We start from the raw sequence: 15,097 nt of genomic DNA on the forward strand, positions 1-15,097 counted from the left end.
TTCATTGTGTGGTTACTTGCTTTATTCGTCAAGATCAGCCAGAAAGGTTACTCGCCCAACTGGATTTGATGAAACATTAGATTTCTGTTATCCAAGCACAGATATTGACTCGTATTCCTCGTATAATACTCGTAATCAGCAAAAGTGCTTTATCCGTACTGGTTCCTCGTTTTAGTCAAGTATCCGGCTCCTCTCTAAGGCTTATATTGCAATCTTGTCACCCTACATGTAGGTGTACCCATATTTAAATGAACACACAGTAGCAAGAAATCTTTGTTCTTTGTAGTTCTATTTTTTTTTTCCAATTCTTCTGATCACACACACACACTTCTGATTTCACATCTTTTGTCTGTAGTTCTCTATTCTGTCAGGGCTTAACTCTATCTCCCCCAACTCTTTTTTTTGTTTCTTCTTATGTCTAGACAAGAAGTATTATGCTTTTGGGTCGTCCGTCCATCTCTACATCAGAATCAGAAATACTTTATTTATCACCGAAGGAAAATTCTGGAAAAGAGGGCTCCTTCGAAATCAGCGACCTATGGATTTCATCTTTATGTCGCTATAGTACTCCACTCTACCAGCTGAGCTATCGAAGGGAGCTAAAACTTGCCTACGCACTTTGTGATGAAGAAGGTTCTTACTATTTTGAAAGCAGTGCAATTACAATTTCATTGTAGGTCTGCTGTGTGTCCTTAAAATGGTGCTTTCTGCTGTCAAATTCTTTTTTTGTGTGTCAATACAGCTCTGTTTCTTTTTTTAAGTAGGCCTACATACTTGGCCTACATTTTGAAATCCATGCAGGTATACATGCATGCAGTGGTAAGCATGCGTTTAGGAACCCATGCTGAAGTTGACTAAAAAAAGGAATTAAAAAAAGCATCTTTTGGAAATTGATCTTAATGCCTTAAGTTAATAAAAAGGAAACATCCAACCTTTAAGGACACCAATTGTGTTGTCCAGTGATGGTGGTATAGTGGTGAGCATAGCTCCCTTCCAGGCAGATTCCCAGCCATTGCAGTAGTTTTCATTGTGTGGTTAGTTGCTTTATTTGTCAAGAAATAACCAGAAAGGTTACTTGCCCAACCTGATTTGATAAAATATTAGATCTCTGTTATGGTACAAATAAGGGAGCATATCAATCAATCAAGCTGCCTCCATGAGGATCCACAGACACAGGTAGCACACTACGATTTGCAATGTGTTTAAAGTTTATGAACATTTGTGCAAACAGTGTCTTTCTAGCACTTTGAAGTAGAAAATCAACAATTACTTGTGATAATTTCCATATAGATCAAAATAATCGTAGTTATCACTTTGGCCATAATCGTGCAGCCCAAAGAGATCTAATGTTTTATCAAACCAAGTTGTGCAAGTAACCTTTCTGCTGTCTTCTTGTAAAAAAAAACAAAACAAGTAACATCACTCACAAGAAAGCTACTGCGATGGCTGGGAATCGAACCCAGGTCAACTGCTTGGAAGGCAGCTATGCTCACCACTATACCACCATCGCTGGGCAATGCAATGTTTACTTAAATAAATCTTGTTGTACATCTGGGCATTGAGACTGTGAAGTGTGCTCTATCACTGAGCTACAGGCCCTGATGAGTCAGAAATTCCATCCAGGGGATCCTGTGTTATCACATTCACAAGAATGGGAAGTGTGTTCAAACACATTGTCCCCCTTCGATAGCTCAGTTGGCTGGAGGACTGTAGAAGCATAATTCTGAACTCCTTAGGTTGCTGGTTCAAATCTGGCTCGAAGGAGCAGTCTTTTCAAGAGTTTCCCTTCAGGGATCAATAAAGTGTTTCTGATTCTGATGTAGAGATGGACAGACAGCTCAAAAACATATTACTTCTTGCCAAGACAGAACAAGAAACAAGAAAAAGAGGTGGGGGAGATAGAATTAAGTCCTGACAGAATAGAGAACTACAGATAAAAGATGTGAAATAGTGCCAAGTCTCACCAGAAGAATTGGAAAAAAAACTAGCTCCTCCTTTCTCCTGTTTTGTACACAACCCAAAGTTTTACAAAACAAAAGATAACTTTCACCGAATCCCTCAGTTAAATCACAGTCAATATTTGTCTCACAACCCGTCTCAATGTCCAATTTAAATCATTTATCCAACTGAATTGAAACTTTATCTTACCCCTGCTGTTTGAAATTGCTTCCTTGTCGTTTTGATTTCCCGAGTGGAATCAACGAGCCCTCCGCGGTAGGAAAATGCAAAGACATAACAAATTCAGTTGTCTCCTACAAGGAGAAGACACTGAGGAAAAATTCAGAAGTCATTTACTCTGAGAGGCATTTGAGATCTTATCACAAATAATTAATATGAAAATCATTGGTTAAATGTAATTTTCCATTACAAGTTACTGTTTGAAAAAAGGAAAAAAATTGTTATTGAGATAGAGGCAGATGAAGCAAGTTTACACAGACACCGTTATCACATTTAAAAGTAAACTTAAAACTCTTCTCTTTGATTTGAGACCGGCGGGGGGAGGGTGTATATCCGCAGACATGGCACCCCTTCCCTTCTTGCTTCTCTTCATAGTCGTCAGATTAATTTACCATACAATCATTAATATAATAAAACTAGAGGAAGGCGGTGCAGTACAGCTCGATCCAGCAGGGGAGAGTTCTAGCCCGACCAGACTCCTCTCTTTACCCCGTCTCTCTTTGTTACGCTGTGATAGTTTTAGACTGCCGGGGGACTTCCTTTGACACACTGAGCTCCTCTCTCTTTTATCTTTCCATTTGTGTGCATCCATGTCCCAGAAGTTCTTGTTACTAACCTAGCTTTGGCGGGTCATTCCCCAGAGTCCTTATTTTGTTTTTCCCCAAGCATGTTTTCTTGGATCAGGGAGGTTCCAAAATGCTGCTTGCAACTGTTGCTGTGGTCCTGCTACACATCATGCGATGCCTTGTTACATCCTGCTATGCTCTGCTGTGCCTTGTAATACAGTGCAGTGCCCTGCTATGCCATAAACTACTGCAAACTATTATTTCTAGTTATTTCATTATCTTTTACTGTGACTGTTATTGCCAGTCTTCATTTTAAATATATATTACTATTAAGAGTATACATATGTCAAGGATGTACAAATTAAACAAACTTCAGCTGGAGTCCGATTTAATACAGCAACATGTTCACCGCATCAATGTTCTCTTTCTATTCCATATTCTTCCAACAGCCTAATACCAATTTTTAGGCTGCCAAATACGACACACGTTACTGCAAATTAAACTGAGATATCAGGGTTTCAATCTCCACCTCTGAAAAGTGCTGCTTCTTAGCCAGGTTACATCTGGCCATGTCATAAATAGTAGGGACGTGGCCTCAAAACCAAGAATATATTGGGGCGTGTTGTGGGTAGATGTCACCAGCGGCCGTAGTAAGGCGAGTAACCGGAAGGATGAATCAAACGTTGAGTTTTCAGTGAAAAGGGGAATATTTATTTTTCCCAATAAGGCCAAAGGCAAAATACATGGTACAAAAACATAAAAAAAGGATAATAAGAATCTAAGACTTTCAAAACAGAAAAGAACAGGACTTGTGAGTCAAAAGAACAAAAAGCAAATTACAACTAAGGAACAGCTGTTTACCTAGTGCCTTTGACTACACTGAAATCGGCTAACACGAGACTTACGTCTACTTACAGCCTTTTCCTATTTTTGAGCTGACCCGAACCGAACTGGCGCTCCTTCCCAAGCTGACTCTCTAATGTAACTCAAACCTCCCTCTTAAATACCCTGATAGCACACCCCTGTAATGGATCAAACCATTCCCAATAATGACTCAGGGGTGGCGCAGTTGGGAAGTATACAAACGGCTTTAACAACAGCCAAAACGCTATACAACGTAGCGAGTTACTCATAGTAATATAAATACAATCCTAACAGGCTTAACCTGTGCACAGGATATGTCAGAGGACACAGAGAAGATGACATAATAACAAGTAACAAACATGTGGTCACACACATTAGCATATCATTATGAATCTTTGAAAGTAAATGTCCAAACGTTCAAAGTCAAAGTAGCGCATCGCTACGGTGACGGTCGCAATGCGCCCTGTCACAGGGCGTGATATTTAAATTGCGATACTTTCTAGACGCTGTTTTTATCAACGTAAGATCATTCTTACGCTCTGATTGGTGTGATATGAAAGTTTCATGAATCTCACATAAAGCCTGTCGTAAGAGGATTTCTGCGCTCTTATCTGCACTGGTTTCCATGTTAGGTTGATAAATGAGGGTCATTAGCTCTAAGGATGTGCTTCAATGCATAACTGAAGTGAGCACACTGATGAGTAGCACAACGGTGCAATCTGTTTACCTTGTCATAAGCTAAAGCCTTCTACCGAGCTAAAAGAAAACAAGGCGCTCTGTTGCAAAAGCACAGCTGGGTGTGCTTGGGAGCCCTTTGAGGTGCAGCGTGATTTTTGGCTGAGATGCTTAAGGTGTGTTTAGTTGTGGAAGACAAGACAACAATCAGGTGGTGGCAGTGATGTCCCGTCCATGCAACCGATGGACATGATTAAAACCTAAATACAGCGCATCACTTACCAATCAAATCACTGAAAAGTCAGACTTACCTGACAGGGTAGTGGATGTTGATTTGTCAAATTGGACAGGAAACAGCCAGAACATGATTTTGCTCGAGAACATTACTTTTCATAGCACTGTCACCCACTTTTACAGCAGTTATAGCATGATTCATCTCACAATGGAAATCAGGTTGACCCTTCAAAATCTCCTGATGCATCACCCTTTCAGAGTGTCTTCCATTTGGTCACCAACACAAGAGTTAAGCAGAGGATGGTTAGCCCATCACGCTTCCACTGTGGCACTCCACTGATAATCACCCCAGATGGGACTCGAACTCACAATCCCTGGCTTACAATGACCAAGTTCACCAGTTCAAGAGAAATGCATATACAGTTTTGGAGACGTAATGAAACAGTAACCTTGACCTTTGACCTCCAACATCAAAATCAGTTCAGCCGCGACTGCAAGTGGTTCTGTATGCCATATTTAAAGTGATTCCCTCTAGGCGTTCAGAGATATTGCATTCACAATTGGATTGACAGAGGGGACGCAGTGTTTGTCTAGACCGGCGGAGGTGGGTGTATAGCCGCAGACATGGCACCCCTTCTCTATTCTGCTTCTCTTTGTAGTCGTCAGATTCATTAACCATATAGTCAATAATATAATACAACTAGAGGGAGGCGGTGCAGTATTGCCCGATCCAGCAGGGGAGAGTTCTAGCCCGACCAGGCTCCTCTCTTTACCCCGTCTCTCTTAGTTACGCTGTAATAGTTTTAGACTGCCGGGGTACTTCCTTTGACATAATGAGCTCCTCTCTCCTTCATCTTTCCGGTTGTGTGTATCCATGTCCCAGAAATGCTTGTTACTAACCTAGCTCTGGTGAGTCATTCCCCAGAGTCCTTGTGTTTTTTTCCCCCAGCATGTTTCCTTGGATCAGGTAAGGCTAAAAAATCATGTTCGCAGCTGTCGCCATGGTCCTGCTGAACATCACGCGATGCCCTGTTACATCCTGCTAGGCCAAATCACAACAACAGCTATTTCACTGCGCTTTTCATTAAAGAGCAGGTCTAGACCATACTCTGTGATGTTATTTACAGAAACCCAACAATTCCCATTAAGAGAAAGCACTAGGCGACAAAGGCAAGGAAAAACTTCCTTTTAAGAGGCAGAAACCTCGAGTAGAACCCTGGCGCCTCACCGTGGTGGGCACGATGCACAAAAACAAGTCCGAGCTGCCGGGGGCGTTGGTAGTCCAAGTTTGCCTTCACGCCCGTCGCCACTCTGGTTTCCTACGTGCCCAAGAGGCACAGGAATGTGGTGCTGCTGAGCACGCTGCACACGGGGGATGCACGTTCCGGCAGGCAAGCCAAACCCGACATCATCCTCCACTACAACCACACCAAGGGAGGCGTGGACAACCTGGACAAGCTCGTGGGCACGTACAGCTGCCGCAGAAAGACGGCACGCTGGCCCCTCGCCGTGTTCCACAATATCCTAGATGTGTCTGCCTAAAACGCCTTTGTGCTGTGGCGAGAGCTCAGGCCCGAGTAGATGCGCGGCAAGCTCAACAAGAGGAGGGCGTTCCTTGAGCAGTTGGGAAGGGCGCTTGTGAATCCGCTCATCGAGAGATGGCGGCATCTGCCTTGCACGGAGGCGTCCGCCGCACTTGTCAAAGCCGTCGTCACAGCGAGGAGGTCCTGTGGCGGCAGCAGTGGTGGCAGCGGTGGCAGCGGTGGCAGCGGCGGCAGCGGCACAGTCACAAGGGGCCTAGAGGAGGACGGGGATTCTGAACCGGACACACCGAGGGTGCACACCAAAAGGAAGCGGTGGCTGCAAGAGACACATCTGCGGGAGATACATGCGAGCCTACTTCTGTGCCGACTGTGTTTGCCCGTAGCCTCTTGGCCCGCGTGGACGAGGCCCCGAACGAACCTTGAATCTGTGTTTGAGAAACACACACACACACACACACCCCTGGGTCCCAGGGACCCGAATGGAGAGGCTGAGGCATCAAGGGTAGGAGAAAGATGACATCAAAGGATGAGGGCGCCACGGCAGTGGTGGGACGTACGTATAATGGCATGAAAAATAAAACAGGGGGTCTCTGAGACCCGAAGGATGAGGCCATGATGGCATTTGACATGGAATGAAAGCGGTGTCTGGGGACCCCGAAGCAGAACGGAAGACTATTACAAAAGGTCACATAAGCTCAACATGTCCCTGTGACACATAGGACAATACAAGAGTTAAATGATACAACAGTGTCTGAAAGTGTTAAGGCTTGCAAAAGTGTACAACTCATCATGGCAGCATGCTCAACTGTACACCTGAACAGGGACATGAACCCTGGACCATCAAATTAAAAGTCTGGTGCTCTACCAACTGAGCTAACCAGGCTTCTAACACAACCTGCTGTGGAAAAAATAATCTCCTGGACTACAGATTGAAGTGCATGTAAATGAAGACCATTAAGCTGTTGCCATGATCACAGTCTTCTGGACAGTAGGAGGGTAGACCATGATCTGCACATTGCCTGAGAACACCCAATGTTATTGCACAAACTGGTTGAAAATTAGCTAAATTGGCCCAAACGGTTAAAAAGCTCAAAGTCACAACTCATCATGGCCACTAGCAGACTGTGAACATCCTGCAAACCTGCATGACAGATGACGATAGCGAGCACTTCATACATATCCCAGAATCAAGCTGTTGCCTTACCAGGGACTTGAGCTGTGGTATTCTTTTTCGCTCAAAACGTTGATAACCCAATGCAATTTTATGGCTACAGACAAATAAACTTTACTGCTAGCCGGTACAATAAAACAACTCTCCCTCTGGTTCTGCTTCTATACTCTTAGTGTCCTCATGCGGAAGCACTATACGTAGTTTGAGCAAAAGCCCTCGTGACAGGAAAAATCCACCAGATGACTTGCCATCCAAGCAGGGAGATCAGCACAGAGATTTGGGTGCTAGCAAGATGGATGTAGGTTGCCCATTGTTCATTTAGACTTACCACCAACATTAAAAACAGAGGTCTGTGGAAAAAACAATCTCCTGAACTACAAATTGAGGTTCAAGTAAATGAAGAAGATTAAGCTGTTACCATGGAAGGAAAAATCCACCAGATGACTTGCCATCAAAGCATAGAGATCAGCACTTCATACATATCCCACAATAAAGCTGTCGCCCTACCAAGGACTTGAGGTGTGGTATACCTTTTCGCTCAAAACGTTGATAACCTAATTAAAACAACACGGCTCCAGACGAGTAAACTTTACTGCTGGTGGGTACAAAAAAACAACTCTCCCTCTTGTTCCGCTTCTATACACTTAGCCCTAGTGACCGTAAAAATGCACCAGATGACATTCTATCCAAGCAGGGAGATGAGTACAGAGATTTGGGTGCTAGAAAGATGGATGTAGGTTGCCCATTGTTCATTTAGACTTTCCAGCAACATTGTTAAAATGCAAACCTGCTTGAAAAACAGCCATAATTCTTTTCAAGGACTTATGCATTGAACACAAATGATATGGCAGTCAAATGGACAACTCATCTAGCAGAATGTACAACTCTACACCTGAACAGGGACTTGAACCCTGGACCCTCAGATTAAAAGTCTGATGCTCTACCAACTGAGCTACTCTAGGATTCTAAAGTAAAGGGCAAATGAAAAAACAATCTCCTGAGCTACAAATTAAATTGCAAGTAAATGAAGACCATTAAGCTGTTGCCATGATCACGGTCACCTGGTCGTCATGGATAAAAGAATAGGGGAGCCAACTCGTAAAGATCTGCACCGCCAATAAACAGTAATTTCTCAAAATATCGTCCTTCTCTATATGCCTTTGCAGCTTGGATGCTTTTCTGTTGTTTAGACATGGCTACATGTCTACATGGCTACTGTACTCTGTTCAGTTGTTTACACAGAGTTCCTCCAATATGGCCGCGCATCCGAGTTCACACCTAGAGGTGCTGTGGCTTAGTTGGTTAGGCTGAATCCCATTCCTTCCCCTTACCCCTACCCCTTACCCCTTCCCCTAGCTTTTGCGCGTTCACGCGGGACCTAGTGCTGTCCCAATACCTATTAGGACCGAGGGGTAGGGGATAGACCAAGGGCTGTATAGCCCTTGAAACCTAGTGTGGACGCGACCTCACTTGAAAACACACAGGCATCAATGGCTGCCCGTCGACTAGAGAGACACATGAATGTAAGTACTTTAGGCTTAAATAATTGATTAAAAAGTTACGACAGTCTTGTTTTGTGGTCTATGCAGTCCTGTACATGTATACTTGCAACCATGTTCCTAACTGAAACTTTTTAAAAATCGCTAGCTTGCAATGCTAACACTAATCGCTAACGCTAACGTTGAACAGTCCCACATATTTCTGCCTTGAATGGACTGAATACATCGCATAGATTGTATAGCTATATATATATTAATATTAACAGTCTACGATACATTGCTACGTGCTTCACATATACCGCCCTGTATCACACAGGAGGACACAGCAGCTGGTCCACTTTGGGGCTGAAAACGCAGACGTTTCCTAAATCATGTGTTCATGTTGTACCCATTCATTATTGCATTGGTACTGTATTATTGTAATCATTTGTAATTAATTCTTGTTCATTGTTCATGCACTTGTATATTATTGTTGGCTTTGATATGGGACACTGATGATATGTGAGGGGGGGGGGGGGTTACTGGCCAACATGCATCAGACTGGTCTGGAATATCAGAACAGCTGTTGTTAATTTGTTTGTTAGTGGTCTTGTTTGTATTTTTTAGTTTTACACATTTGAAGCCTTTTTATGTGTGTGACATGTTATGGTTCTAATAGTTGATAATGGTTATGTAACATCATTTTATGTAACGTTTTTGCCGGTTATGTTCAATTTATCACCAATAAAGATAGATTTTTGTCAACAAAATGTTTTTGTGAACATCAATGACATTCAAAACGGTGATAACTGAAACAGATATACACACACCATGTATACATGGTGTATATGTATGTATACACCATGTATACAGGGTGTATACATACATATACACCATGTATACATGGTGTATATGTATGTATACACCATGTATACAGGGTGTATATGTATGTATACATGATACATGTGTATACACATATGTATTGCAAACAGACCTAAGTACTACACAGATAAGAACATCTGCCTCTGCACTACCAAAGTGAACCTAAAATATATAAATATTTAAATCCATATGACACTGTTGTCCAAACCCACACAATCAACAGACAGAGACGGCATCTTGGAGGTTTGTGATCAATACTGCATGGTGATGTCACCGAGTGGTGTCCCATTTCATAGGGGTATGTTTTCACCCCTACCCCTTACCCCTTGGCCAAGGGGTAGGGGTAAGGGCCAGTCAGGGGCCAGTCAGGGGTAGTTGATCAGTTGCAGTCCAATTTAGGGTGACTCGGTAGAATTTATCCAAATCAATGTCCATCAATCATTTGTCACCGACCTCAGCGTCATGCGAGCATCCATATCACGTAGTGATTTTTGCAGTCCATCTACCTTCTCTGCCAGTCCGGTGGTCACACGAAGCAACTCCACCGACTGGGCCCTGTTGGTATCAATCCCCTTCTGCGCTTCCACGGTCCGGTCTGAGATGTTACGAGACAGTTCACTGGACTGGTTAGCCCTTAGATGTAAAACCTTCATCCCCTCAACCACTCCGTGTAGGCACTCTTTAAGTTCCCCAGACAGCTTGTGGGTGAATTTGCTGGCGGCTGTCTTACCAATTTTCCGATAGGTCAGTGAGACCCCAAGGCCGATGATCAGGAGCCCCACCAACAGAATTCCAATTATCCAAATGTCTTCAACGTCCTCCACAGTGAGAACGTCCAGGCAGACCACCTGCCACTCCCGGGAATAGGAATCGCGAGAATAGCCTGCCGGGAACGTCCCGCTGGGGCAATTCGGCTCACCCGGAGAAGCATGTTTAGATGAAAAAATCTTGTCAATAGCGCTGAGTGACCAGTTAATCAATTCCATATTCGAATGTCTCAGGAAAACAGCAGGCAGGGGACAAAGAGAAAAGAAAAAGATTCCACAAGACAGGGTAGACAGACTGGGAAGGAGCCAAGCTAAGATAAGAGGGGAGAGGAGGAAAAACACGTCTGCTCTCGCCAGAAGCAGGAAGAAGGAAGGGAAGGAGGAGAAGGGGAAGGGGAAGGAATGGGATTCAGCCTAAGTCTACATGTAGTTCAGTACTCCTCAACCCCAAGCTGTGTATTCAACAGTTTTGAGAACCTTCCGGTTTCCACATGTATAAAAAGCTTGTTTTCAGCCTGTCCATTTTCTTAAGGCCATACTACCCTGAACACGCCCGATCTCGTCTGATCTCGGAAGCTAAGCAGGGTCGGGCTGGGTCAGTACTTGGATGGGAGACCGCCTGGGAATACCCGGTGCTGTAGGCTTTTTTATCAGCAGAGGGCGCTGCTGCTGCTTCTTCTTTGCTGGACGCAGAGCTGACAAGGAAACTGTAGAGAGGACGCAAGTATTTTTTTCTTCTTTTTTGGAAGCAACATCTTTATTTAGACCTGAAATAAACAATCTTAAAGTGTTCATCTATTCAAGTAGCAGTTCGAAATGCATTCAGTTTGACCACATCCTAACTAAATAATATATTCTGGATGATGCAAATTTACAGAGACGACAAGTCACCCAAGTCTCAGTAAAGACAGAGGTAAAACCAAGTGAGAAAAAGTTAGAGTAATGAAAAATAGAAACATGGAAAGAAAGTATTCATGACTATGGCAACAGGTTAAATAAACGAATCAATTTACATACAGACAAACATACATGCACACCTGGACTTAAATTCACACCTGGTCACTTTATCACTTTAACACTGGACTCAACACTGACACTTTAATAATAATTTATGGTCTTTTCTTTGTTTAGTTGACGAATGTTCTTATTGTTGTTCTTATTATTGTTATTTTGCTGTCTTTATACTGTCTTTTTTCATCTATTTTTTATTTCTTTTTCTTGCTAAAACTGCTGCTGGAACTTTCTATTTCCTCGAGGGAGTCATCCCAAAAGGATCAATAAAGAGAAGTCTAAGTCTAATCTAATGACGGTTCAAGTCCACATGTGTCTGGAGAGATGCCACTTCACCTCCTGGGCACTGCCAGGTACTCTTGAGCAAGGCACTGAACCCCCCCCAAAGGCACAGGTCCAGCTGGCAGCCCACTCACTCTGACATCTCTCCATTTGTGCATGAATAGGTCCTGAGCGTGTGTGAGTGTTTTTCAGACCTGTGTGTGGTTACTAACAGAGTGTAAATTGCAATTTTCCCACTGGGGATCTTATGTGATCTTATTAACAAAGAAAGTTGATGTGTATATGCGTTAATCTAAAAGAAAGTTGATGTGTATATGCATTAATTTAAAAGAAAGTTGACGTGTACATGCATTAATCAGCAGACCTTGTGGCGCAACGGCAGTGTGTCTGACTCTAGATCAGAAGGTTGTGTGTTCAAATCACTCGGGGTCAAATGTTTAGTGGTGGCAGTAGCTCAGTCGGCCTTTGCAAGTGCCCGTGTGGACCAAAGTACAGAGTGGGGATTGGTGGCTGGAGAGATGCCAAGGCACTGAACCCCTCCCCCCAACTGCTCAGGGTGCTGGTCCAGCCTATTCACTCATACCTCTCTCCATTTGTGCATGGTCCTGAGCATGTGTGTGTATTTCAGGCCTGTGTGTGATCACTAACAAATTGTAATTTCCCCACTGGGGATCAATAAATATTGTATGTTAAATTATGTTAATAAAAAAAAAAGTAGATGTGTATAGATGACATAATGAATTGTGATGATATAATGAAAAGCATTTTGATGTATATGCGTTAATCAGAAAGAAAGCTGATGTGTATACATGTCATAATGAATTGTGATGATGACATAATGAAGAGTGATGATATAATGAATGTTGATGATATAATGTAAAGAAAGTTGATGTGTAGATGCATTAATATCAAAAAAGGTTTATGTGAATCAATCTAAAGTAAAGTTGATGTGTATATGCATCATTCAAAAGAAAGTTGATGTGTATATGCATTAACATCAAAGAAAGTTGACGTGTATATGCATTAATATCAAAGAAAGTTGATGTGTACATGCATAAATAAAATAAAGTTGATGTGTATATATGACATAATGAATTGTGATGATGACATAAAGAAAAGAAAGTTGATGTGTCTATGCATTAATCTAAAAGAAAGTTGTGATGATGACATAATGAATAGTGATGATGACATAATGAATGGTGATTATTTAATGAAAAGAAAGTTGATGTGTCCATTTATAAATCAAAAAGAAAGTTGATGTGTATATGCATTAATCAAAAAGAAAGTAACTTATTATTTGTTAATGTAAATTCTGAAAAGCATAGAATTTGTGAAAGTAGCATGAAATAGGGCTGTTGGTGAGTTTGCAGGTGCAGTGAACATTTCCATGGTAACAGTGAGTTCCACCAATCAGATATGTCACTGTACAAAATAGAATGTTGGCACATCAGAGGAATGCTTTTGATCCTTTAATGCAGATCAAAGGTGCTTACGATGTTCTGGTTTCAGATCAGGTCCATATTAAAATGATTGCACATGTAATTTTTTACATTTTTTTTTTATGACCACTGTGCACTTTGTACTAATGACTGGCAAATAACTGTTTTTGTCTTTTTCTAAGATGTATATTCTGTGATGTCTGAGTAGTTACAGTGTGTAATCTTTCTACCTAATGGATATTTTCTAATGTGTTTTGTTTCCATAAGAGTGTTTTCTAGCTGAAGAAGAAATTATTTGGATTTTCTGTGTACTAACAGGTGGCACCCACATCTTCTACCATATCCATGAATTCATTCCCACAACTCTCAATTGCTCCAGTACAAGATGACGCCATGGCTAATGGTACCCAAGCGCAAAATGTGGTTGAAATCAGGTAACCAATGTTGACACTGTATACACATTTTTAAGTATTTATTTATTTATTTTTTTTGTATACTTTTTGATTGTGAGTAAGGCCTTTATTTATTTATTTTTAAATTTAGGCTCTTCAAGAATTGCGAGCTATACGTGCCCAGCAAGACCAGGAGTATAATAAAACTTTGTTAGTGGATCAGGAGAAGGTAATACTTAAAAGTTCTGCTTACGTATAATTCACGTTCTCTTACAGGATGCATACATACTTTAGAATGTGGTCTTCTTTTAATAGGAGAGGAAGAGACTAGGCTACCATGCCTGTGAGGAAAGACGTCAAAAGGTTTGTTTGTAATATATTAGCTTGGTAAACTAGCTAAAGGTTTTTTAATTTTATTTTAAAATGAGAAGTCACATTCCAGGCTACTGAGGCAAGACGTCAGCGACTCTCTGCATGTGAGGAACCCTCAGATGGGGTGTTCATCAAATTTAAATATCCAAATGGACACATCAATATGACGAAATTCAGCTTGTTGGAGCCAATCCAGGTGAAATGTGTTCAGCTTAAGGAAAAATATCAGGTGTCTTCTCAGTGGGTTGGAACACTTGACTAACACTGTTTCACATCTTTTAAGATCTTGTTTGACTTTGTGGGACAAGATGATATTGCCAGTGAAATCTTTGTGGTGCAAGAAGCCACATCACCAAGATCAATTGAGAGCACTTCCTCCGGGTCAATAATGGATCATGGCATAAAAGCAACCTCAACTTTATATGTACTTTGGTTTTCAAATCATGATGTACAGGTAAATGTGTGCTGGATTAAATTCCTGTTTCAAATTAAAACAGTGTTTTGGTTTGCAAGCTCATGTATTGTGCATGTTCATATTCAGGAAATTCTGTCGGATCAACAAAATGATGGAGCTTATGCCCTACGCCATACATCTCATGGTCAGTCATCGCTGTGTGAGACCAAGTCTCTCTGTGCCCTTTCTCCAGCCACTGCTGTTTGAGACCTCCTCCCAGCCAAGTCTCTCTGTGCCCTCTCTTCAGCCACTGCTGTGTGAGACCTCCTCCCAGCCACTGCTCACTCTGTTCTCGCAACCACAAGAAATCTTGACTCTCCATGATGAACCATCACTTCCTCCTTCATCTGCCCAGGAATCAATCATTATTCTTGATGAACAAGATGAGACAGTATTACAAAATCAGTCTCCTGTTTCAACACATGACCTCAGAGGACCTGATGATGAGTAGGTTTTTCCTCATTAACTTGACTTCACATTTTTGTGTATTTATAAAATATATATGTATATATATATATCCTGTTATATTTAATCAGGTGTTAAACTTATAAATATGGTACATATTTGGCATATTAATAAAATGCATGAACTTATTTGGTTGCAGGATTGATCTACAGACCATATTGGAAAAAATGGTCAGCAAAGTTGATGAAGCTTCTGTCCAACAAGCAACCAAATAAATGTGTGCAGGGATAATGTTTTCCTGTGTAGCCTGCGGGCGTTCAAGGGTAGGTCCTTCAGCCCTGAAGCAAAATTGAATGTCGAATTATTTTTGGTTGGCAGCCTGG

The 15,097-nt window shown here is 41.9% G+C and overlaps 1 long non-coding RNA gene and 2 other non-coding genes across 3 annotated transcripts; 2 read left to right on the forward strand and 1 right to left on the reverse strand.

Moving 5' to 3' along the window:
* Positions 1-1,438: 1,438 nt before the first annotated feature.
* trnag-ucc (transfer RNA glycine (anticodon UCC)) lies at positions 1,439-1,510 on the reverse strand. Its single transcript has one exon. It is a non-coding gene; the product is annotated as a tRNA-Gly (tRNA).
* A 9,374-nt stretch (positions 1,511-10,884) lies between these two features.
* On the forward strand, positions 10,885-11,003 carry LOC116681895 (5S ribosomal RNA). Its single transcript, XR_004330159.1, has one exon. It is a non-coding gene; the product is annotated as a 5S ribosomal RNA (ribosomal RNA).
* Positions 11,004-13,939: 2,936 nt separating this feature from the next.
* Positions 13,940-14,468, forward strand: LOC116681894 (uncharacterized). Its single transcript, XR_004330158.1, has 3 exons — positions 13,940-14,051; positions 14,139-14,309; positions 14,397-14,468. It is a non-coding gene; the product is annotated as an uncharacterized LOC116681894 (long non-coding RNA).
* Positions 14,469-15,097: the final 629 nt, after the last annotated feature.

The sequence above is a fragment of the Etheostoma spectabile genome, unplaced genomic scaffold (assembly GCF_008692095.1).
Source record: "Etheostoma spectabile isolate EspeVRDwgs_2016 unplaced genomic scaffold, UIUC_Espe_1.0 scaffold00018760, whole genome shotgun sequence".
Classification (NCBI taxonomy): Eukaryota; Metazoa; Chordata; class Actinopteri; order Perciformes; family Percidae; genus Etheostoma; species Etheostoma spectabile.